Source organism: Malania oleifera, chromosome 4 (assembly GCF_029873635.1).
Source record: "Malania oleifera isolate guangnan ecotype guangnan chromosome 4, ASM2987363v1, whole genome shotgun sequence".
NCBI lineage: Eukaryota > Viridiplantae > Streptophyta > Magnoliopsida > Santalales > Ximeniaceae > Malania > Malania oleifera.
Genome location: NC_080420.1, coordinates 113,497,853 through 113,521,951, shown reverse-complemented (window position 1 = coordinate 113,521,951; position 24,099 = coordinate 113,497,853). Strand labels below are relative to the sequence as shown.

The following is a 24,099-nucleotide window of genomic DNA, read 5'->3' as shown; positions in this document are numbered from 1 at the left end:
CAATAGTGACCTTCGGGTTACCTAATTATTATAGCAGAGGGGTGCTACTTGTATGGGCGGGTAATCACTCCTATCCTTGGGTAATCTTGTGGGTAAACATTTGCATGTGATTGTTAGGTTCAGAAAATGACTTTTAGTATTATGTTAATGATTTACGAATATTATAAAATGACATGTATAATCTCATGATGGCCACACGCTGAGTTTAATATATTGTTTTTTCCCTTACTGAGATGTGTCTCACCCGAATATAAATGTATTTCTTTTCAGGACATCCTTGAGGTCGGGCTTAGAGAGCTTAAGGGTTGTTAGCCTTCTGAGGATTGTATAAAGAGAAAGGGTATATTTTTATATACTTTGGAGGAATGTAAATATTTATGTTTTAAGCCTGTTGAGAATGGAATGGTTGTGAAAATACTGAAATGCTTTTGAAGATGTATGTATATATGGAAATGCAGGTGTTGGATGGATACTTTGGATTATAGATAGAAATTAGTAAATTCTTGTATTATAATTGGGAGATTATATTTATGTTTTCGACTGCGTATATGTTAATTATGGATTATTAGGGATTTTATAAGGTATAATGCACCGGACTCGAGTTTAAGGGTTCGGGGAATTACGTTATGGTATCAGAGCAATGATTTTGGGATTTTGAGAATTTAGGAAATGATTTATACCTGAGTATAGGAATGAGTTATGATAAAAAATAGGAGATGGGTAGGTTAGGCATTGAAAAGGAGGTATGGTGCAGGGAAGTATAAAATTTTGTCTTATAGCTTGGAGGCAAAAATCCCTTGGCGGACTTCTATGATTTTCTGATTCAGTCGATGGTTTTAGAAAACCATGGCAAATTCATCGACAGTGATGTTTCCTAGCCGTGAGATTGGTCCTTATGTGGGGATTTTTGATTTTACTGGATTTAATTTAATGATTATGTTGTTTGAAGTTATGATATGGAATTCTTATCTCTTCTCTGTCCTTTTTCAGGATGAATTCTGGAGATGAAAATGTAGGGGTCGAAGAAAGGGAAGGAAACGGTAGACTCTGTATGTCCGAAGTGTAATAAGAGACATAGGGGCGAATGCTGGCATGACACTCCGAATTACTTCAGGTGCGGTAAGTTAGGGCATATCAGGAAGGATTGTCGGGAACCATTGCCTATGGTAGCTGCTCAGAATCAAGACCGGGGAAAATAGCAAGTACCACTGGAAGAGGCGGTCCACCTCGGCTGTACACGCTTCAGGTTGAGGAGGATGCTATTAGGGATGCAGGTATGCAAGTATATTTAAGCTAATGATGATGTAATTTAATGATAAGTGATTAATATGATGATATGTATGTTGACTTTTATAGTGATAGTTAGCAAATGAATTTAAGTAATATGAAGGGATGATTGCTTAGTAAAATTTCAAAGACGAAATTTCTTAAGGAGGGAAGAATGTAAAGACCCGAAAAATTAAAATGATTGAAATAATAAAGATAAAAATAGATATAATAACAAATAAATAAATAAAAGGAATGGCGTGGGAAAAAGAAGGAAAAAAATTTTAAAAAAAGTAAAATTAAATAAATTAAATTAAATTAAGATAAATTAAATAATTAAATAATTAAATAATTAGTTATTAAATTAAACATTTTTATATTGGTTTTGAAAAAAAAAAACTAATTGAAATAAGAGATATATATAGTTGAAGAAGATAAGAAGAAGAAAGAAGAAGAAGAAGAAGAAGAAGAAGAAGAAGAAGAAGAAGAAAGAAGAAGTAGAAGAACACGCACCCCCCCCCCTCTGCAAGTTCCTGCGGTCATGCTCACCTCCATCTCCGTCTCTCTCATTCTCTTAATTTCTTGACGAGTTTGCGGCGGATCCGGAAACGGAAGGCGTCGTTGGATTCCTGGTTCCGTTGCCGACATTTCTATTAGAGCAGATTTTTCATGAGAACAGCTTAGGCACTGCTCTTGGGGAAAGGTAATTTTTTTCCCATTTTCTTAATTTCGCTGTTAATATGCGGTTAAATCGACGATCGGGTACTACCACATGGTCCTAGTCGTCGTCGTCGTCATTTTGACATAGGTAATTTTTCAATTGGGATTTTTTAGGCCCTACTCCAAAGTGAGTGAGATTTGAAAATTTTGACAAATTAGTTAAATTTGCGGGTATAACTGTTAAATTGAAAATTATAACCCTAGAAAATATTTAAATAGTATTTTATTTAGAAATAATTTAAATGGAATTAGGGTTTTTGATTCAGGGCTCGGGTGAGAGTTGCGGGTGTAATTTTGGACCCCCCATGCATAATTTAAAAAATTAAGTGGGAGTGTTAAATATTAGTTTAAATGTTAATTTGAGGTGTGTAGCCTAGGGAAGGCTAGATGGGTAATGTTTTGGGGAAATGAATTAATTAATTTTAGAAATTTAGCAATTTGGCTATATTTAAGGGTATATTTATTTATTTAGAATTTATGGGCTAATAAAATATTAAAATAATATTTTATTCAGGATTAATTACATGGAAATAGAATTTTTTATTCAGGATCTAGGTGAGCGCCGTAGGTATTTTTCCGGAGTCCTTGTCGGTGTAGTTCGAGAATTCAAGTATGGGGGAAATTTATATATTAAATCAAGTTTTTCATGAATTAAAAATGACTATGTGTTATTTATGTATATATGTTTTTTATGTGGATTTAAAATACCAGCTATGAAATTTATGTTTTCTAAACTTAGGATTGTCGATATAGTTATGTATATGTGAAAGTGAACGAATGAAAGTGAAAAGAATTTTCTGATGAATTAAATAAGAAATGAAATGTATTTTGAGCATATAAATGTTAAATGTGGGTTGGTTTATTTTATGAGAAATATGTATGAATTTTACTACTAAATTGTGTGACATGAGAATCTGTACAAATTATATATTAAATGTATGAGATGCAATCTAAGTAAGTAAAGCAATGAGAATAAAATATGATATGGACAATGTTGTCAGTGTATGTTAAATACAACCATGTAAAGGTACGACAGCTGAAAGCCGAGTTAGCAGATTCTAGCGCATTTCTATGTGGACTAACTGTAGCAGATTCTAACGCATTTCTATGTGAACTAACAAATGATGGCTAAAAAGCGGCTGTAGTACAAATGAATGAAATGAAAATGTTATGAAATGAAATAACAAGGAATAACAATGCAATGAAATGAAATGTGAAATGTCAATGATACAAATGGAAAAGAGTCACTTAAAATGAAACATACGAAAATGTTTAGTTATGAACATGAAAGAATGTGAATGATTGAATAACGATGGAAAGAATGATGTATTATGATATTAGAAGTATCTATGTATGTAAAACATATTACGATTGGGCGAGACATACTCTTCGCCTGAGGGCTTGCTGAGTAAGGCGAGTGCACTAGTAGTTTCAAATGTGACAGTAGTTGCATAACACACTAGGGCAGAGGAAACTTACTTGTATGAGCGGGTAGAATTTCCTATCTTTAGGGTCTTTGCTGGTAAACTGTTGTTGAATGCGTGAGTACAAGATCAAGTTAACACTTAAGGGCTTACTGAGTAAGGTGAGTGCTCTGGTATGCTTCAGTAGTGACCTTGAAGTTACCTAATTATTATAGCAGAGGGGTGCTATTTGTATGGACGAGTAATCACCCTTATCCTTGGGTAATCTTGTGGGTAAACCTTTGCATGTGATTGTTAGGTTCAGAAAATGACTTTCAGTATTATGTTAATGATTTGCAAATATTATAAAATGACATGTATAATCTCATGATGGTCACACGCTGAGTTTAATATATTGTTTCTTCTCTTACTGAGATGTATCTCACCCAAATATAAATGTATTTCTTTTCAGGACATCCTCGAGGTCGGGCTTAGAGAGCTCGAGGGTTGTTAACCTTCTGAGGATTGTATAAAGAGAAAGGGTATATTTTTATATACTTTGGGGGAATGTAAATATTTATGTTTTAAGCCTGTTGAGAACGGAATGGTTGTGAAAATACTTAAATGCTTTTGGAGATGTATGTATATATGGAAATACAGGTGTTGGATGGATACTTTCGATTATAGATAGAAATTAGTAAACTCTAGTATTATAATTGGGAGATTATATTTATATTTTTTGCTGCGTATATATTAATTAAGGATTATTAGGGATTTTATAAGGTATAATGCACCGGACCCGGGTTTAAGGGTTCGGGGCGTTACATGAGTTCTCACCCACTCGGGACTCCCAAATCCATTCATATAACCTTCCGCATCAAATCTTTCTTTCAAATTTGATACTATGGAAGGTAGAATTGGTTCGAAGGCACATGTAATGCAATCTGAGGCATGTAAGGCGTGGTGGTAAGACCCATTTGAATAACGGTTGGAGAATTAGGCTTACTCCGAGACAATTTATGTTCAAGGGGGAGCACTTGGAACTCACAAGTGAGGGGGAGGTTTAAACTTTTGGATCAAGTTGGTACTCACTCATGTTTATCAAGCCTACCCGTGGACTCCTTCGGTGTTAATAAGTGGTATCAAAGCCGATAATTCGTAACTCTAGACAAGCAACAATATAAAAAATGGTCGAAGCATGAAACTAATTCTTGTGCTAACAATTGAAAGACCAAGTGTGTGATCAAGGCCAATAGGGATCATCTAGACTTGAAAGATGGATCCGAATTGGGTCAAAATGTGGGAGGTTTGATTCAAAAACACGTGAAATGCAATCTGAGACATATAAGGAGTAATGGTAAGACCAACTTAAGCAACTATTGAAGGATTGAACTTACTCCGAGACGATTTCTGTTCAAGAGAAAACATTTAGAACTCACAAGTGAGGAGAAGGCTTAAGCTTTTGGGTCAACCCATATGCATCAAGTCTACCCATGAGCCTTTCAATACAAACAGATACCGAAGACAAATGTCAGCACTTAATTTACAGTCGAATTACACTTGTCGTACGCACATAAAATCTTCATGAGCTTAGAATTGCATTGGAAGAAAGCATGGAATGCGAAATCCGAATGTACCCACAAGACAAAATAGACTGATATCCTATTGTGGGGAAAAAAATGAAAGCAAACAGCTAAAGAATCAACGAGGTGTTGGAGGTAGCTGATGGGGAGGGACTCAGATGTCTCTAAAGCAAAGGTAAGGCCAGTCAAGGGAAGTTCATGAGGAGAAGAGCTTCCATGTGGTGTGAACTTCTCCATGAAAGCTCCACGGTCCGAAGAGTCTGCTTCTGCCGATCTGCTACTATGGGCAAGCTTTGGTCTCCCCCTGCCTCTGGTTTTAAATCCCGGCTCTGTTTTTCTGCCAGGGCAATATTGACATACACTTTGAGAAACGACGTCGTTTGGTAGCGGTTATGGGTTTCCTCTTCATCAGGATAGAAGAGACTATGAACTATAATCATGGATGCAAAATTGATGCTCCTAAAACAATCACAATATTATGTAATTTTGAATTTAAAATTTACTTTTACTGAAAAATTATGAAAAGAAAAACATTGAATGTCATGGGTGCGTGTCATCACGAATTCATATGACAAAATCAAGAAGAGTGAAATAGAGTGGTTCGCTACCATGTCTAATGGTCATTAGTCTGTAGTATTCCGCATGGTTGTTTATAGCGCACACTTTGTAAGAAAAGCCAAGCATGGGCTCAATTTTTTTCATTTGAATTCTAACTCTTTTAATTACATAAAAATGAAAATGGATTTTTAGGTAAGTTTCAAACGAATAATTTAGGTTTTGATTGTATTTTGAAGATATTGTGACGACGGAATTGATATGCAGCATGAGATAGGTTGCTTCTCATTGTGTATATAGGTCAAAGTGTGTGTAGCCTTCTAATAGACTAAACAAACTTTCATTATAAAATACATTTTTGGGTAATATTAATCAATAATTGTTATTTGTTTTAAAAATACATTGTTTTATGAAAAGTATTTCTTTGGTGTCTAAATATTAGGGTCCGTTTAATTTAATTGTAGAGAATATTTTTATTTTTTAGTTTTTCAAAGAAATATAAAAAGGTGAACTTATTTTTTTAGTTTTTCAAGATTTGTATTAAAATATAAATAAAGAATTTTTTTAAATGTGCAAAGAAATAGTTTCATTTTGCATTTCTAGATTTCAAAATAATTACAAAAAAATATAATTTATTTTTATTTTATTTTATTTTATAAAAAATTATATAATGTAATACATCGAATCATGGATTTTACGGTTTAAATTTTTAATTTTGTGGACTTAGAAAATACTTTATACATAATCATACAAATTAGTATAATATATGAATTTCATGCTTCCACACACAAAGTAAGAGTTGGAAATTTGGAAAAATAATGAGAAGTTATTTTTCAACTTTTATATGTAAAATAAAATTAAAAAATAAGGAAGCATTTTTTGTAATTATTTTAAAATTATAAATAAATCTATTTCCACAAGCAAATGGTGGCAAACTTGTTTATTGTTGTTCATTTATTTCATACAAATGTTGTAAAAATGAACATTATATGATTTTTTTAAAATTTTTTAAAAAATTAAAATAAAAAATAAAAAATAAAAACTATTTTCGGCAACCAAACAAATTTTTAAAAAGTGGCTATAATTATTTTCTATAATAATATTAGTTGATGCCCGAAAGTAAACATATTTAAAAAATAATTTCAACTAGAAAATCTTATCACACCTTGATTATAATTTTTTTAATACATTAAGTGAATAATATTTTTAAAATAAATATGTATTTATACATCTCAGCAATTAAAAATTAAAACTTTTATGTTCAAAGTGGATCTAAATATCCCAAAAGACGTGAAAGAGGTATAAGATGGAAGATCGACTAACTTTTGTTATGTAATTCATATCCAACGCAAAATTTGAATCAACAAAAAAAAAACCCTTCAATTGTCTCAATTAATAAAAATTTAATCTCATTATTATTATTATTATTATTATTATTATTATTATTATTATTATTATTATTATTATTATTATTATTATTTGTGTTTGCACCTGCTTCATTGTTGATGCTAATAACAAAAAATGTCACCATAATGAATTATGTAGACTCAAATAGTAAAACATTAATAAAATAATTATTAAAATTACTATCTTGCTTAAGTATTTTAGAATTGTGGTTTTCCTATGCATTTCAACTTAATAATAATTTTTTCTTTAATTATAATTCTATTTTTAAAATTTTCCCTAAAAAGGTAGTATTCAAAACATTAAGTTAGTTTCACGCATGGCCTCATTACCATTTAAAATATTAAGTTTCAAAATTTAAAAATAATTACTTTTTAATCATGCTCTCCTAAATTGTTTGAAATTTCTTTTGATAGAATTGCATTTTGCATGCTCTCATATTTTTTTTAATAATGTGGCATGAAATTTTTTGCTATAAAATATTCTTGAAAATAATTTAAATAGACTCTAAACGTCCACTCATATTTTATCTAACATATAATGAATATTATTAGGTGATAAAATAATGAATTTTTAAAATTGAATTTTAATTTGAATAATCTTAAAAAGTGTGATGGGCATTTAATTTTAGGCGCTTTTCTTGATGAACACATTTCCCAACTATAGAAATTTATTAACTGACAAATTCAATAATTTAAATGTTGGTATGTTGTATGAAATTTTTTGAGATAAAATATTCTTGAAAATGTTTTGAATAGACTCCAAACATATACTCATGTTTTATCCAAGATATTATGAATATTATTAGATGATAAAATTACAAAGTATTAAAATTAAATTTTAATATGAATAGTCTTAAAAAGTGTGATGAGCATTTAATTTAGGTGTTTTTCGTGACGAACACATTTTCTTACTATAGAAATTTATTAACTAAGAAATTTAATAAATTAAATGTATTGAAAACATTTAACCAATATAAGTTTCTTTTATTGCAATTAGAATATTTATCTAAAAAAACAAAAGAAAATGCACATTAAAGTCATTAAAGTTATTAAAGTTTCCATGTCATTATAGGAGGGCCTAAAAAAGAAAAATTTTTCGTATCATTAATGACAACAATTAAGGAAAAAGCAAATTATAGAATGGAATAACGGTAAAAATATTTAAAATACAAAAATATTTAAAATACTACAAGTTTCAAATATTTGCAACTCCTCCAACCCTATATAAATTTGCTCATACCTAAAATTTTCATATTATTTCATTTGTTTTCAAAAAATAAAAGCAAAATGAGTTTCAATACAGCATTGAAAATTTTCATCTCGATGGTGGATGACTCCCTCCTTTTGAAGCATTTCAACACAAAAGACTTTTGTTTGAAAGGCCGGAAGGAAGAGTCTTTTCAGAAGAAGGTCCTTGTTCTTGGCAGGTCAATGACAAGCGCTTAACTTATGTAATAAACTTTGAATTCAGGATCAGTTTTATAAGTATGTAGTTCAAAATTTTATGTTGCTTTTATTGTATTTATAAATGAGCTTATTTGAAAACACTTGATAATTCTAAGGCGGCATTTGCTTCTTATATCTCTTAGACTATCTAGGTTGATTTTGCTTATTTGTTGATTATTATCCAAATCTGAAATGTGGGCAACATAGTTGTTGGGTTTTTGTGGAGTCTAATTGTGTTTTAATTTGGATGACGACTTGACCTCTGTTTGATTAGAGATTTCTATCCTAAGGCTTAGTCTATGGACTAAGCGGTACAAGCCGTACTTGTGGGGGTCCGGGGGCAACGCCCCCGGGGAAAATTTTTGGAGCCCATTCGGAACGGAACCCTAAGCGCAACATATAAAAAGGGTGCTTTCGGGTGATTAGAGTTGAGTGGTTGTATCCGCGAGAGAGAGCGGGAGCGAGAGAATTGTATCGCCACACTCTCTGTGCTTTCTTCCTGATAATATTGAAATCCCTGCAACTCCGTAGACGTAGGCAAAATTGCCGAACCATGTAAATATTGTCTTGTGCGTGTGATTGAATTTTTTCTTTGGCGTTATTCTTTCTCTATTTGTTTCTCACAGGTTTCAGAAATTTGTTCGTATATTCCTAACAATAGTGTCATGTATATATAAAAAAAATTACAATGCTAATTAGGGTTTTCATTGACATATTTTTTTTTTTTATTGTGACAATGACCATTTGAAACCTAAATCGAAAAGGTCATAGAAAACTCAAGGGAGAAGGAAAAAAAAAAAAAAAAAGTTTCAAGACTGACCTCTAATGCCTAAAACACATTGAATGGAACCTATTATGCATTCTTGAATGGAAAAGAAACAAGAAATATTTACGCGCAGCCTATTGTTTGTTAAGAGCCTTCATCTCTAACCATTACCCGTGCATAAACATCACTTCTTAAATCATTGAGACTAATTTTTTTGCCCATACAATAAAAACTGGATCAAAACTTGATTATCCAAAATGTTATCTTCCAATGCCTGCAAATTTCAAGTCTATTGAAATACTGCTATTAAATTGTTGACACCTTAAATTCAAGAATTTGTAAAAGCAAGATTAACCCACCTTTTTTCAGCCATAAATCCAAATTTTAACCATAACTTCAAAATTTTGGTGAACCATTAACACATTTTACTCTTCTTCTTTGGAACCAAATCAAGTTTATACCAATAAGAAAGTACTGATAAGCAAAGTACTGAAAGGTTTACAAAAACGAAAAATAAAAACAAAGCATTCCTAAATTCACAAAGAATTGTTTAATCAGTCTAATTGGAGTCGTCATCAAAGAAATACAAGTACGAAGCAAAAGGCTTGCCTTCATGGATTCTTCTTGTGCATCCTCACTATTGATCTTGGGAGTTTTCCAACCCAGCTATTGCATATAAACTTCATCATAGGCTTCTATATTCAATCCTGAGGCAAGAAACAGTTCTATTTCATTTACAAACAGCTCTGCTCTTCCAGTCAAAAAATGCTTCTGGCAGCATCTATGACCAGAGACTCGAAGACTTCTTATTTGCTTCAGGAGCACTTCGGAGTTGCTCATTTCTGGATAATTGAAGGTCAGTGTGAACACAGTATGCAAAATAATTATAATGGAAAAATGACTCAGTATTCACAATATCCTTCACAATTCGTATTGATAGTTTTAACGCCAAACTTTAGCATATAACATTATCCAGTAGAATTCAATGGGCACTTCATGATTTAAATTTTAATACATTTTTGATGGCATGTTATAATAGTAAAGATGCTTCAATTTTGGATGCATGTTAGAATGCAACTTATTACCTTTTCCTGAATGAGTCAATTACACCGAGGACATGACGCACAATGATGTCAACATCTTCCTCCTACATAGAAATATTATGTCAACCATGTAGTTCCGTAACATGAAAGGGAAAACTTACCACATTCAGCTAAAACAGGCAGTCATCCTGAAAATGGGTTCAAATTGATCAAATATTTTGTAATTGGCAAAATCAGAAGGAAATCTAAAAATCTTGACTATAGGATTTTATTTCTTCTAAGAAGCAATTTGTGGGTTTCATTAGAGCACCAAGAGTTTGTGGTCAGGATGTTGAACGTGTAGGTCCAATCCCACCAGAGGACGTACTAAAAGCCAACATCCCTTTTGTAAGCTTTCTAATATGGTCCATCTGTTTTCCAAAGTGAAACCAAGGAAAAGAGTATTAGTTGAGGGTCTATGATGGCTTGACATATTAATTTGACTCTGTATGTGGTAAATGGAGGAAGTTCAAATACCGAAAAAAAAAAAAAAAAAGGGCCCATATGCCGTTCTTGGATGAGTTCCAATAAGAACACAACATTATCCCTTGCAAAGCTGGCCAATCGAAAAATGCACCCAGAGAAAAAATGCATGCCTATGAGCAGATGTATTTGCTCTGCTACTGGGCTCATTTCTTTTACTCTTTTCACAGTTAGATGTCCAAAAGAAACACATTAAACAAACTTCTGTTTCTGTAGGAGAGGTCAACTAACGTAAGGGGTGTGAGTATCATTATATTTTTGGATGTGCAAAGGTCCATGTTAATTTGTAAAACCTCATTTGTGTAGTTTTCTAATGTTTCTTTCAGTTAACTAGTGACTTTGCCAATACCCCTTCACGTTCTCCAGATTTAAAATTTTTTTTTATTAGTTGTAAAATTTTTATCAATTTCGTTAGTGATTTTTATTTTCTTTTTCTTCTTGTTTTAGCTGTTAGCGAAAGGCCATCCCATAAATATGATTTTAATTTCATTAAACACCATAAACTTCAAATTTTTATTATTTTTTATTGGCTAATTCCCTTAAGAGCATAAAGTTCAATTTTCATTAATTTTTTCTTCATTTCTGTTTTTTTTTTTTTAAAGAAAGCATACACATGATTTTTTATTGTTAAATACGTTACACTTGCACCATAAACATAAAGTTAATTTTTTTAAAAAAATTATTGAATTCTTGTATTATTTTTTTCAATGTTTTAAAAGACAAAGGCGTAAGGTGAGGCATTTTAACCCTCAAGAGGCAAGGTGTAAGCCTTACGGAATTGGAGGCATAAGCCTTTTGAGAATTTGTTTTTAAGATAAAAATATGTTAAATAAATTATATATTTAAAATAAAGTAAAAATTAAGAAAATTACAAATATAATGTAAAAAAGAAAACTAGATGTACTTTGCAAAATACTAGTTGGCCCCATTCAAAAATTGCTAACTTGAATAGGTGACATAAATCATGACAAGAGATAGTTATACCATTACAAAGTTCAAACTATTTTCATGATACAAGATACAACTCTCAGCTATTTTGAAAAGGTTGAGGTTCAAGAGTTTAGAAATAAACTCATATTATGACATTCCTTTTATACAAACATGTAGTTAAAATTTTCTAACCAATTCTAACTTATGAATCACACACCCAAAATGCGTAAGCCTCAACTAAAAAGGCGCAAAAAGCATGTTTTTTTGTAAAAATGCATGAGCCTCAGCATGTAATGCATTAGCTTTTTTGAAATTTGGTATTTTAGATTGTGCCTCAAGGTGTCTTAAGCATGCCTCGACTTAAGGCGAGCCTTGATTGAGCCTCTTAAAACACTGATTTTTTTACCATGTCTTGAACTCTTAGGCTAAATGTTTTAGTTTTGATTCATAAGCTTTTAGTGTATCAATCCTTTTCTTTTCTTTTTTTTTTTAAATTTCAATGCCTTTTACTATTTTGTTTGTCGCACATATATGCATGTCAATGGTAATTGATTTTCAATTTTTTTATCAAATCTTATGAATTTGATACAATAATTCATGAAATTGGGATTTTGATTCACAATTCAAATCTTACTTTGACAACTATTAGACCTACAAACAATCTCCCAACTAAGCAAAACGATACTTCCTCTCCCCAACACTAGACAAAAGAATGTTGAGGCCCAGGGTTTGGCCTCAGATCCCTTCTTATTTTTAACAAGGCTCTCTTGGGGAAGTGGCTCTGGAGGTTCATGTCTGAGAAAAATAATTTCTGGTGGAAAGTTATTGCTACTAAATATAGCCTTCATCACAATAATTGGGCCTCCAGAGAGGTGACCAAAGGTTATGGTAACAGTGTATGGAAATTCATCAGGGAACACACAGAATTTCTTTTCTCACATCCATTTTAGCATGGGAAATGGGGAGGATGTGTTTCTATGGCAAGGCAAATAGCGTGGCGGCTCCCAGCTTGGCACTTCATTCTAGGGGTGAGCAAACGGTCGGTTCGGCCATATTCGGTTAATTAACTGAATTAACCGAAATTTTCGATTAAAGAAAACTGTTAACCGAACCGATCGAACCGTTTGGCTGAACCGAACCGAACCGAACCGACCGAATTTATTTTTCGGGTAATTCGGTTAACCGAATTTAACCGAGAAGTAAGGGAAGGGGGGAAGCCGGGAAGGTGTATCCGAGAAGTGAGGGAAGGGGGGAAGCTTCCCGAGAAGTGAGGGAAGGGGACTCGGGGGTGGGTCTCACTTCTCAGTGAACTGGTATGTGCACGAGAGGAGAAATTAGAATGAGAGGGTGCTTGTCAGCTTGTGTGCTGGTGACGATGGACGGCGACGACGATGGCGATGGCGGTGCGGAGCAGTGAGCTCGGATGAGTGGGAGAGAGGCAGTGACTCAGTGATGGCCTTCCGATTTCAGAGAGCAATGACTGTGTAGTCTGTTGCCGTGTTGGTGACGATGGCCGGCGATGGCGACGGCGATGGACACATACGACGGCATCGCGTGAAGATGGAGTCTGGTGGACCGGTGGTGTCTGGTGTGGACTGCGGAGGAGCGAGCTCAGGTGAGCGAGAGAGAGGCAGTGACTCACTGCCAGTGAGGGAGGGTCTTCTGCGTTCTGGCTGAGTGTGAGACTGAGCCTGAGAGTTTGAGAGAATACCAGAATAATAATAACCAGATTTTAATTTACTAATTTATATTTAAATTTAATTAATTATTACTTCGGTTAATCGGTTAACCGAATTAACATTCTCCATTAACCGAACCGAAACCCGATTCACCGAAATGTTGGAAAGCATAACCGAACCGACTGAACATAATTTTTTAACTGAACCGAACCGACCAATTTCGGTCGGTTAATTCGGTTAATTCGGTTTTCCCCGAATTATGCTCACCCCTACTTCATTCCCGTCTATTTAAAGGCTTGCCTGTGATAAAGATGCCCTCATTTGCCAACACCGGGAATGCGCAATCCATGGGACGCTTTTTCTTTTTCTTTTTTTTTTCTTTTTTTTTTTTTATAAAAGAAAGCGGCACCTCCATTTATTTATTAATAAACTCTTTTTTTTGGCCGAAGAAAACCGTGGTTACAAGTTAAAACCAACCAACCAAATTAGAATAAATAAAATTAAACATAACTAACAAAGGAGATAAAAACATAAAAATAACAAAAAACAAAACAAAATACACCAAACGAAACTCTAGAGATGAACTAACGACGAACGGAAATAAGACCCCACCTATCCATCCGAAGAATACCTTTCAGATAACGTGATAGAAGATGTTGTTCTTCGTAAATTACATTTTTTTTTCCCATTTCTCCTTCTTTAACAAGAAAATCAGTCGCACTATTATCTTCCCTATATTGATACATCGCCATGACATTTACTCCTTCTAACTCTACCACGAGCTCCTCCTAAAATTCTCAAAGATACCACAAAGTACATCTACCTTTCCGAAACTAATCAACTATAATTCGCGAGTCACTTTCAATAATCATATTAACATAATGCAAACATTTATACAAACAAATTCCTTCCCTGATTGCTTTTAATTTTACACTATTATTCATACCATTACCAAAATAACTTGAAAAAGTCGTTTTTACCATGCCATGGCAATTCATGGGACCGTTTGGAACATTCTCCTTACCAGGAATGTTTTTGATTGGGAGATTGATACTCTTATTGATTTTTAATGCAACCTTGACAATGCTCAAAGCCAGGCTTCCCCCAATGAGCCCAAGTGCACCCTGATCAAGGATAAAATTTTCACTGTGAAGTCTGACTAATAATAATCTTAGCTGCCCAGTGGAGCACATCAGTTATTTTCCTCAAAAGCCCATTTGGAAAATAGTAGGCCCTTTGAAGGTTTCTATTCACCTGGGAGGCTGCTCTAGGGAAGATCCTCACCCTTGAAAACCTTCAAATAAAGAGCTTCTCTATCATGAACAGGTGTTTTGTGTGCCTTGAAGAAGCGGAATTGGTGGACCACATCCTTCTTCTTCGCTACCCCTAAACCAGCAGTCTCTAGAACTCAGTCACTTCCATGGTCAAACAGTTAGGGTCATTGCAACTTCAGGTGAGGATCAAATTTGAACTTCTAAAGGGATATGCTCCACAAGTTCAGAATGAGAGCTCTTCCCTTATCCGCCTCCCTATTTTTTGGGTGATTTGGAAAGAAAGGAACAGAAGGTCTTTTCTCACTTTCATTTTAGCATATGGGAAATGGAAAGTATGTGTTTCTTTGGCATGGCAAATAGTGTGGTGGCTCCCAACTGTAGTAGCTAGAGCCAGAAGCTGGAGATGCTGAGTTGGAAACGCGGTTTGCAAGTTGTGCAAGCTGTGTCATTTATCCCCATGATTGTAACCTCTCAATTTCTAATTTATTCTATTAAATTATGATTAATTATTTGCCCTATAAATAGAGAGCAGTGGAGAGTTGTGAAATATACAAGAGAGGTACAGAGAGCAGAGAGAACAAAAAGAGGAGGAAGAGAATGAGAGAAGGAAGAGAGTTGTATTTTTCCAGCGGTTTTAGTGAATTTGTGGTGTGCTCCATAGACGTACGTCGATCTTGACCGAACCACGTAAATTTCTGATGTTCATAATTTTCTAGTTGCTCACAGGGTCCTAACAAATGGTATTAGAGCCCAGTTGGAGCAAGGAAAGCTAGATTGGAAATGTACACCAAAAACAGAGCTCTGTCAAGTGGCTTGAAATTATTTTTTGAGGCGACCATCACCTTCAACTCGCCGAGACGAAGCCAACTGTGCAACCCAGAGCTCGAAAGGAGCTCAGACGAAGCTACACTCGCCACCACGCACCCGGCACACGCCGGTGACCTGACGCTCATGTGTGCCCACGCGTCTTCCTCACCCAAACCGTCTCAGCCAAACCAGAAAGCCCAAACCTGACCCGGTCCCTGACCCAGATCTATATCCGACTCGCCGCCTCAGAACCCGGCCACGTCAGCGACACTGAGTTAGCCACCACGTTAGAAAGTGGGCCCCGAATAGTGCCACGTCAGCAGGTGGACCCCACTGCCATATCTGCTCTGCCACGCCAGTAGGTGGGCCTCAGTGCCACATCGCCTGCCACACTAGCATTGACCAGGTTTGACTGAGCTTTTCGGAGTCATTTTGGGTTCATTTTTCAAACAACTTGAACCATTCTTAAGGTTTTCAACCATTCCGAATCCAACCGTGCTGTCCATTTGAGCTAATTTCATCTTTAGATTAGCGAATCGAGATGTCGAACGAAAAGAACTCAAAAATCGAAATGTTCAATGGCAACAATTTCAGTTTCTGGAAGATGCAGATAGAAGATTATTTGTTTGGGAAGGAATTGCATTTACCATTGAAGGGTAAGCCAGCATCTATGAATAAGGACGAGTGGGAGTTGCTTGATCGAAAAACTCTCAGAGCCATCAGAATAATGCTGTCAAAGTCTATGACATTCAATATCAAGCATATATCATCCACCAAGTTTTTGATGGATGCGCTTTCGAATATGTACGAGCAGCCATCAGCCACTAACAAGGTACATCTTATGAAAAGATTATTTACTATAAGCATGTCTACAAGTGAAAGTTTTAGAAGAAATTTGAATAATTTCAACGAGTTGTCGGATCAACTCGCCTAAGTCGGGATAACATTTGATAATGAGATTCGTGTCCTACTGATTCTTAGTCAATTGCCTAAAAGTTGGAATGGTATTGTTACTGCAATCAGTAACTCCGCAGGAAAATCAAAGCTTGTATACGATGAGGTCGTTAGCATGATTTTGACGGAGGAAATTAGAATGCAATCAAACCATGGCTTCACTTCAAGTTCAGCTTTGAACATGGAAAGTCGAGGTAGAGGAAACAAGCATGGACGATCGAACAATTGCGGCAGATCTAGGCCCCGACGATCTAAATCTAGAAATCCTAGAGGTTCTTAGGACATAGGTTCCCAGAGTACAAAAATTATTAAGTGCTAGAACTGTGGAAAAACTGGTCATTACAAGAACTAGTGCAGAAGTCTGAAGAAAGAATACAAGACGAGGCAAAGACAATAGCTAATGTTGCTTCAGAAAATGATGATTTGTTGATCTGCTCTTCGTAGAGCAAAAAGGGGTCTTGGGTGTTAGACTCTGGAGCTTCATTTCATGCCACTTGCAGCAAAGATTGCCTAGAGGAGTATACATCAGGTGATTTAAGTAAAGTATATCTAGGCAATGATCAACCTTGCGACATGGTCGGTAAGGGGACAGTGAAGATTAAAATGAATGGGTCAGTATAGAAACTGAGAGATGTCAGGTATATTTCAGACTTGAGGAAGAATTTGATCTCAGTCAATCAATTGGCAGATGAAGGATATAACACATCTTTCATTGGTAATGAATGGAAGATTTCGAATGGTGCATTGACAATTGCTCGAGGTAAGAAAAGTGGTACTCTTTATGTAACTCTTATGCATGCATGTCTATTACAATTGCTACAGGAAATGATGATAGCAACTTATGACATCAACGACTTAGACACATGAGTGAGAAGGGACTCAGGGTGATGCACTCAAAGGGTAAGTTGAGTAATTTACAATCAGTGAAGATTGACACATGTGAGGATTGCATATTTGGAAAACAGAAGAGACTTAAGCTAGTCCATTTAGATGTATGGGGACCAACGACCATTTCTTCTATAGGTGGAAAGCATTACTTCATCACATTTATCGATGATCATTCACGGAAGGCATGGGTTTACTTCCTAAAGTATAAATCTGACATTTTTTATGCTTTTAAAATTTAGAAAGCAATGGTAGAAAATGAAACTAGTTTGAAAATCAAGAAGCTAAGAACAGATAACGGTAGTGAGTATGTTGACACCGAGTTCAAGAAATTCTACTGTGAGCATGGTATCAGAATGGAAAGAACTGTGCCAGGTACGCCTCAACACAACGGCATAGCCGAGCGGATGAACAGAGCGTTGATAGAAAAAGCCAGAATCATGCGTATGCAGTCAGGCTTGTCAAAGATGTTTTGAGCAGAAGCAGTAAACATAGCACCTTATTTGATTAACAGAAGTCCATCAGTACTGTCGCGACGTCCTGGAGCGTGCGTGCCCCGGGTAGCGAAATAAAAATCAATTTTAATTTTCAATTGAAAATAAGGAATGTCGGAGTCGCCAGTAACCTTTTAGTATGGTTAGAACACATGATTACCACCCCGTTATGGGTAGAATGGGCCTATGTTATCAGAGCTGGGGTCGGGAGTTCGGTTATGCGAGGGGAAGGTACGAGCACCCCCTACGCGCCCGTTCTTACGAACGGTACCTAATTAATTTAAAATTATCCCTAAGTTAATTTAAAAAGTCTTTAAGTTATTCCTTTTATAAGTTTATAAATACACATGAAAAATAAATAAATAAATAAATGTAATATATACATATATATTCCCTCAGAGCTTAAGGTACGTGAAGTCCGAAAGCTCATACTCTAGCATTAAAATCATAGGGATAAAAATAAAAAATATATATATTTAAGAAAATACGCTCCCAAATTTTGAAATTGAATAGAAAATATTTATCGGAAAATACTAGTATGGGAGGTTTTAATATGTATTAATGGGATAATAAGTTAAGATATTAAACTATCACAATGCCTATAATAATAATAAATAATAATAGGGATAATGATAACAATAATAGTAAATAATAATAATAATAATAATAATAATAATATTTATAATAATAATGAAGATAATAAGCATATTTTAATAATAGGACGCTTACCTTAATATGAACACACAACTAAGGGTATAAACAAAATCACCAAAACTAAAGAAACGATCTTGTAATCAAACTAAGTAAACCTAAAATTAGCAAGTAATTATACCTAGGAAAGGAAACAATCAAATTATGAGAATATATCCAAACTCTTACTATATGTAAACAATCAGCATGGTAATTCATAAACTTATAATAGGAAATCAAATCAAAGCTCAATATACCATCTCAAACGACATTAAATAACGAAACATGATAATGACCTTAATACATGACATGGCGGTTAAAAAAAAAAAACCTTACTTTGATAATACATCATCTAATATTTATAAGTAGATACAACCAAAAATCTAAACTTGAAAACAAATGCCATGACAACAATAATCCTGCAATAATAAAGATAGACCAGTTAATATTCGTAATAAATTTGAAGAAGAAAAAAAAATAAAATAAAATAAACATGGCTATCAAATACTAATATTACATAACAAACACAATAAAAATTTAAACTTTTGATACAGAAACTAAAATATTTACAAGGCTACAGGTGTAAGTATGTGTATTTGTGTGTGCAGTGTGCGTATGGATTCTGTGTCATATATACACAGATGCAGAAGTAAAATAGAGTAAAAACTTAAAATTTATGTACCAAAAACACCAGCTGAACCAATATATATATGTGTGTGTGTGTGCGCGCGTGCGCAGATACAGCAGAGGGAAGCAGGGGACTCACCGTGGGTGCGTGTGAGGCTGTGGGCATGACGGAGGGACGCCGGAGACGATGGCTGGATTCAACTGGTGTCTTCGAGAGAGATGCTCTGCTCGTGATCTGTAGGGGCTGCTGCGGTGTGCTCTGTTCTGCTATGGAGGAGTGGCTTGGGCTCGTGTGGTTGAAGATGGCCGGAGCAGTGAACGTTGAGGCAACTGGTGACTCCAGCAGCGTCGAAGTAGTGGGTCGGCTTGATAGCAGTGGGGTGGACGGAGATCGTCTCTGCATGAGGGATGACTTGGGATAGCTATGGGTCTCCGGCGCAGGAAGAGAAGTGTGACAACTTGCTGTGTTCGGCTGGTGGGGAGGCAACAGGGAGTGATAAAAAGGATCTCTTTCAGCCATGGGGGGAGCAGCCAGGAAGAGGATGGAGAGGCGAGAGAGCGATGGTGGTGCTGCGGGTAAGGGAGAGAAGAGAGTGAGAGTTTCGTGGAGTTGCCGCGGCTTAGAAAACATACAGAGAGATCAGTCTTTTTCTTTTTTAGTGAATGTCTCCGGCCCCCCTTTCTAGCTGTGTATCATGAAAATTTATAGATGAGGTGTGTACAATTCCCTCTTAGGGTTGCCGCCCTTCTCCCCCCTTTGTCTTATTGTGTACACTTTAATTGGGTCCAGCCTACAATTTCCTTTGGCCCAATAAATTTTGGTCGCCTTAAACCCGGTAAAAAGTAGACTTAAATTCCTGTAAATAAAAGGATCCAAACTTAAAATAAAAAATTACTCAATAATGTACCTAATTGAAAGACTTCATCTTTAAAATTTAAAAGACTCCGTTTAAAATTTAAAAACTCAATTTACAAACTCATTTAAAAAAAAAAATTAAAAGACTCAAATTTAAAAATCAAAAGGACTCAATTAATAAAATTAAAAAAAACCAAGACTCGGTTTAAAATACCCGAGGCTCAATTAAAATATTCGAACTTCTTAATTTTGAAAAGAACTCAATTAAAAACAACCGGGACACAATTTAAAGTAATCGAGAATCAAATTTTAAAATTATCGAGACTCAATTTTTAAAATGACCGAAACTCAATTTTATTCAAAATAGCCTAGACTTAAATTTTTAACATGACCGGAGGTCGTGACTCGAAATTAAGAATAACCGAGACTCTATTTTTTGGAAAAAAAAAACAAATAAAAAAAAATTGGGACTCAATTGGATCCTCCTATTTCCGGGATTCAAGGTTGACTTCTTATGACGCCGGGTCTTCTCAAAATGACCTGGGTAAAATTGGGGTGTCTACAGCTGCCCTTCTTTGTATAGGCTTTGTTGTTTCAATATAAAAGTACGAACTCTCCTACGTTATTTGTAGGAACAAACCTGCAAAGATAAAAGACATCTATTTTAACCAGGTCAAACAACTGCCTAAAGCTTTTAGATCAACTAGATGTTGTTTGCTTTTGCCAACTAAGGATGAGAAAATTTAAACTGGACAAAATGGGATTGTGGCACAACTCTCTAGGAAGTTAGTGGATAGAATCTCTGAGAAACGGTTACTCCATTGGGGAATGATCAATAGAGTGTAGGGTCCTTAGATCCTTTGAATGTTTGACTACTCAGGTGAAAGATCTTGAGAGTCTGTTGATTGCTCAAATGTAGGATCTCGAGGACTCCTCAAATGTAGGATTTTGAGGACTTCTCGAATGTAGGATTTTGAGAGTCTGTTGATCGCTCGAGTGTAGGATCTCGAGGACTTCTCAGATGTAGGATTCTGAGATTCTGTTTGCTTGAGTGTAGGATCTCAAGAACTTCTCAGATGTAGGATTCTGAGAGTTTGCTAATTGCTCTAGTGTAGAATCTCGAGGACTTCTCAAATTTAGGATTCTGAGAGTTTGTGGATTGCTCGAGTGTAGGATCTTAGATGTAGGATTCCGAGAGTTTGTTAATTGCTCAAATGTAGGATCTCGAGGACTTCTCAGATGTAGGATTCGGAGAGTCTGTTAATTGCTCGAGTGTTGGATCTCAAGGACTTCTCAGATGTAGGATTCTGAGAGTTTGTGGATTGCTCGAGTGTAGGATCTCGAGGACTTCTTAGATGTAGGATTCTGAGAGTTTGCTAACTACTCGAGTGTAGGATCTCAAGGACTTCTTAGATGTAGGATCTGTTGATTGCTGGAGTGTAGGATCTCGAGGACTTCCAAGATGTAGGATTCTGAGAGTTTGTGGATTGCTCGAGTGTAGGATCTCGAGGACTTCTCAGATGTAGGATTCCGAGAGTTTGCTAATTGCTCGAGTGTAGGATCTCGAGGACTTCTCAGATGTAGGATTCGGAGAGTCTGTTAATTGCTCAAGTGTAGGATCTCGAGGACTTCTCAGATGTAGGATTCGGAGAGTCTGTGGATTGCTCGAGTGTAGGATCTCAAGGACTTCTTAGATGTAGGATTTTAAGAGTCTGTTGATTGCTCGAGTGTAGGATCTCGAGGACTTCTTAGATGTAGGATTCTGAGAGTTTGCTAATTGCTCGAGTGTAGGATCTCAAGGACTTCTCAAATGTAGGATTCTGAGAATTTGATGATTGCTCGATGGGAATTTTGGACCAATGGTTAATGATGGCTCGGGTGTAGAATCTCGGTTAGCAAGGAATTTTAGGAAGATTTGTGCTTAGTGTATGATCCCAATGACTTAGGAAGTGACTACTCAAGTATGGGATGCTGAGATTCTAATGACTACTCAAGTGTAGGATCTCAAGAGCTTGATGAATTGTCTAATTGAAGATGAATGCTCGGGTATAGGATCCCAAGAGCCTGATGAAATTTTGAATTGATGATGAATGCTCGAGTATAGGATCCAGAGAACCAGATGAAATTTTGAATTGATTATGAATGCTTGGGTATAGGATCCCAAGAGCGAGACGAAGTTTTGAATTGGTGATGAATGCTCGAGTATAGGATACCGAGAACCAGATGAAATTTTGAATTGATGATGAATGCTCGGGTATAGGATCCCGAGAGCAAGATGAATTGTCGATTTGATGATGAATGCTCAGGTATAGGATCTCGAGAGCTAGATGAATTTTTGATTTAATGATGAATGATCGGGTATAGGATCCCGAGAGTCAGATGAATTTTTGAATTGACGATGAATGCTTGGGTATAGGATCCCGAGAGCCAAATGAATTGTTGATTTGATGATGAATGCTCGGGGTATAGGATCCCAAGAGTCATGCGACCTAATTTGGTCCTAAAGGCAGATGCCCCAGCTTCAAAATGAATGCTAAAATTTGGACTAGGGTCGATTGCCCCAGTTTCGAAGTGAAAGACTTGACTGAGACCTGGGCTAGTTGCCCCTGTCTCAGGGTAGATGGATTGATTGGTACCTAGGCCAGTTGCCCCAATCCCTTCTTCTTTTTTTTTTTTTCTTTTTAAAATTTTTTAGATGAAACATGGATTGCTTAGACAAGGATGACATGACAGGTGTGAACGAATGATGCTATATGGGGATGCATGCATGCAAGGTGTTTGATATGATACCAGAACATGGGGATATGCAGACATGTTGCATGATATAATATGTATGCACTTTTCTGTGTAATGTATGAAATGCATGATGATGCATGAACTTTCTTTTTCCAATGTGCCTGTAATCAACCAATCAATCTCTAATCTTGGCTATGTTGCCTCTGACCTGGTTCCCTTGAAACCTGCCCCAAATGAACGGATTTATAACTGATCTTGGCACGATTTTTTTTTTTAACGGAGGTGGTCAACTTGGCTCAAATGAAACTTCATCACAAAATCTGCCCCAGTTGAATGGATTTATAACTGCTTTTGGCCCTATTTTCCTATTCATCCAATATGATAAGAAGGTGCTTGAATAGGTCCCACTGAAACTCAACTCGAAACTTGCCCTAGATGAGTTTATCTTCCACTGATCTTGACCTGGTTGTTAGATTCTTCTTGAATAAGCAGATGACATTTGCCCCAGTTAAATTGATTGATTCTACGCGCATCGTATTTTCTCAATGGGGATCTCCACTAGTGGTTCCAAAACTCTTTGACAATCCATCCCCTTTTCAAGCTTGGAAGAGTAATAAAGTATGTTTTTTTTTTGGCAATGAGACATGATTATGCAATTATGACATCAGCTTGTGAAACCAAAAGGCCACCCGCCCAAAAATAGATGTTTTACCATGTTCCAATGCTATTACAAGAAAAATTCATACAAATATTCAAAAGCCATATGATATTGATGTTAATTTACCAAACTGAATGACTGACCTTTTCTTCGACTGTCCCAGCCCTATCGATGGCCACCTCTCTTCTTTTATTTCATTCTGCTGTGAAACCATCAGAAATTTCTCATATTTAAATGTTGCCTTTAGTTTAGTCAAGTTCAACCCATGTTTTGATCTCAAGATGGTCTTTAAGACTCGGGACGAAGCGTAGGCTGAGGGACACAGGTTTTCAGAATAAAAGGAAAATTAAGGCTCAAAAATCCCATCCCATAATGATGTTTTATGCCCCCAGTTTGAATTGAGGCACTTGCAAGATATTAACCGAACTTGTCATTTGGACAAGTTGCCTACGTACCTTTTCAGGATCAGGTCATTACGTAGTTCAGAGAAATCATTAGAGACAACAATGTATATCAATCTGGTCAGGACTTCATATGGACCGTAATGTAGGCTAGGGGGTTATAGGTTAAAGAAAAAAATTTAAATAAGGCTCAAAATCAGTCGATTTTATCAAGGGCAATTTGGTCAAAGATCACATATGTAATATGTCCCTTATTTCTTTCTTTCCTTTTTTCTTCTTTTTTCTCTTTCCTGCATATTCTTCTTTTAATGCACTTTTGGTCTTCCTTTTATGAAGGACTTTTTTAGCATTTTATTTGGACATCCTTTGGGACCGATTTCTTTTAAATTGCCCTAGTG

The 24,099-nt window shown here is 35.6% G+C and overlaps 1 long non-coding RNA gene across 2 annotated transcripts in view; it reads right to left on the bottom strand.

The window, feature by feature from the left end:
* LOC131153217 (uncharacterized) overlaps positions 1-24,099 on the bottom strand; it is a 109,166-nt gene that overhangs the window by 10,489 nt on the left and 74,578 nt on the right. For both annotated transcript variants that reach the window (XR_009136189.1, XR_009136190.1), the window contains exons 2-3: positions 10,231-10,292; positions 9,686-9,987 (exon numbers count right to left, since the gene is read on the bottom strand). This is a non-coding gene — a long non-coding RNA (uncharacterized LOC131153217). The remainder of the gene's footprint in view (positions 1-9,685; positions 9,988-10,230; positions 10,293-24,099) is intronic.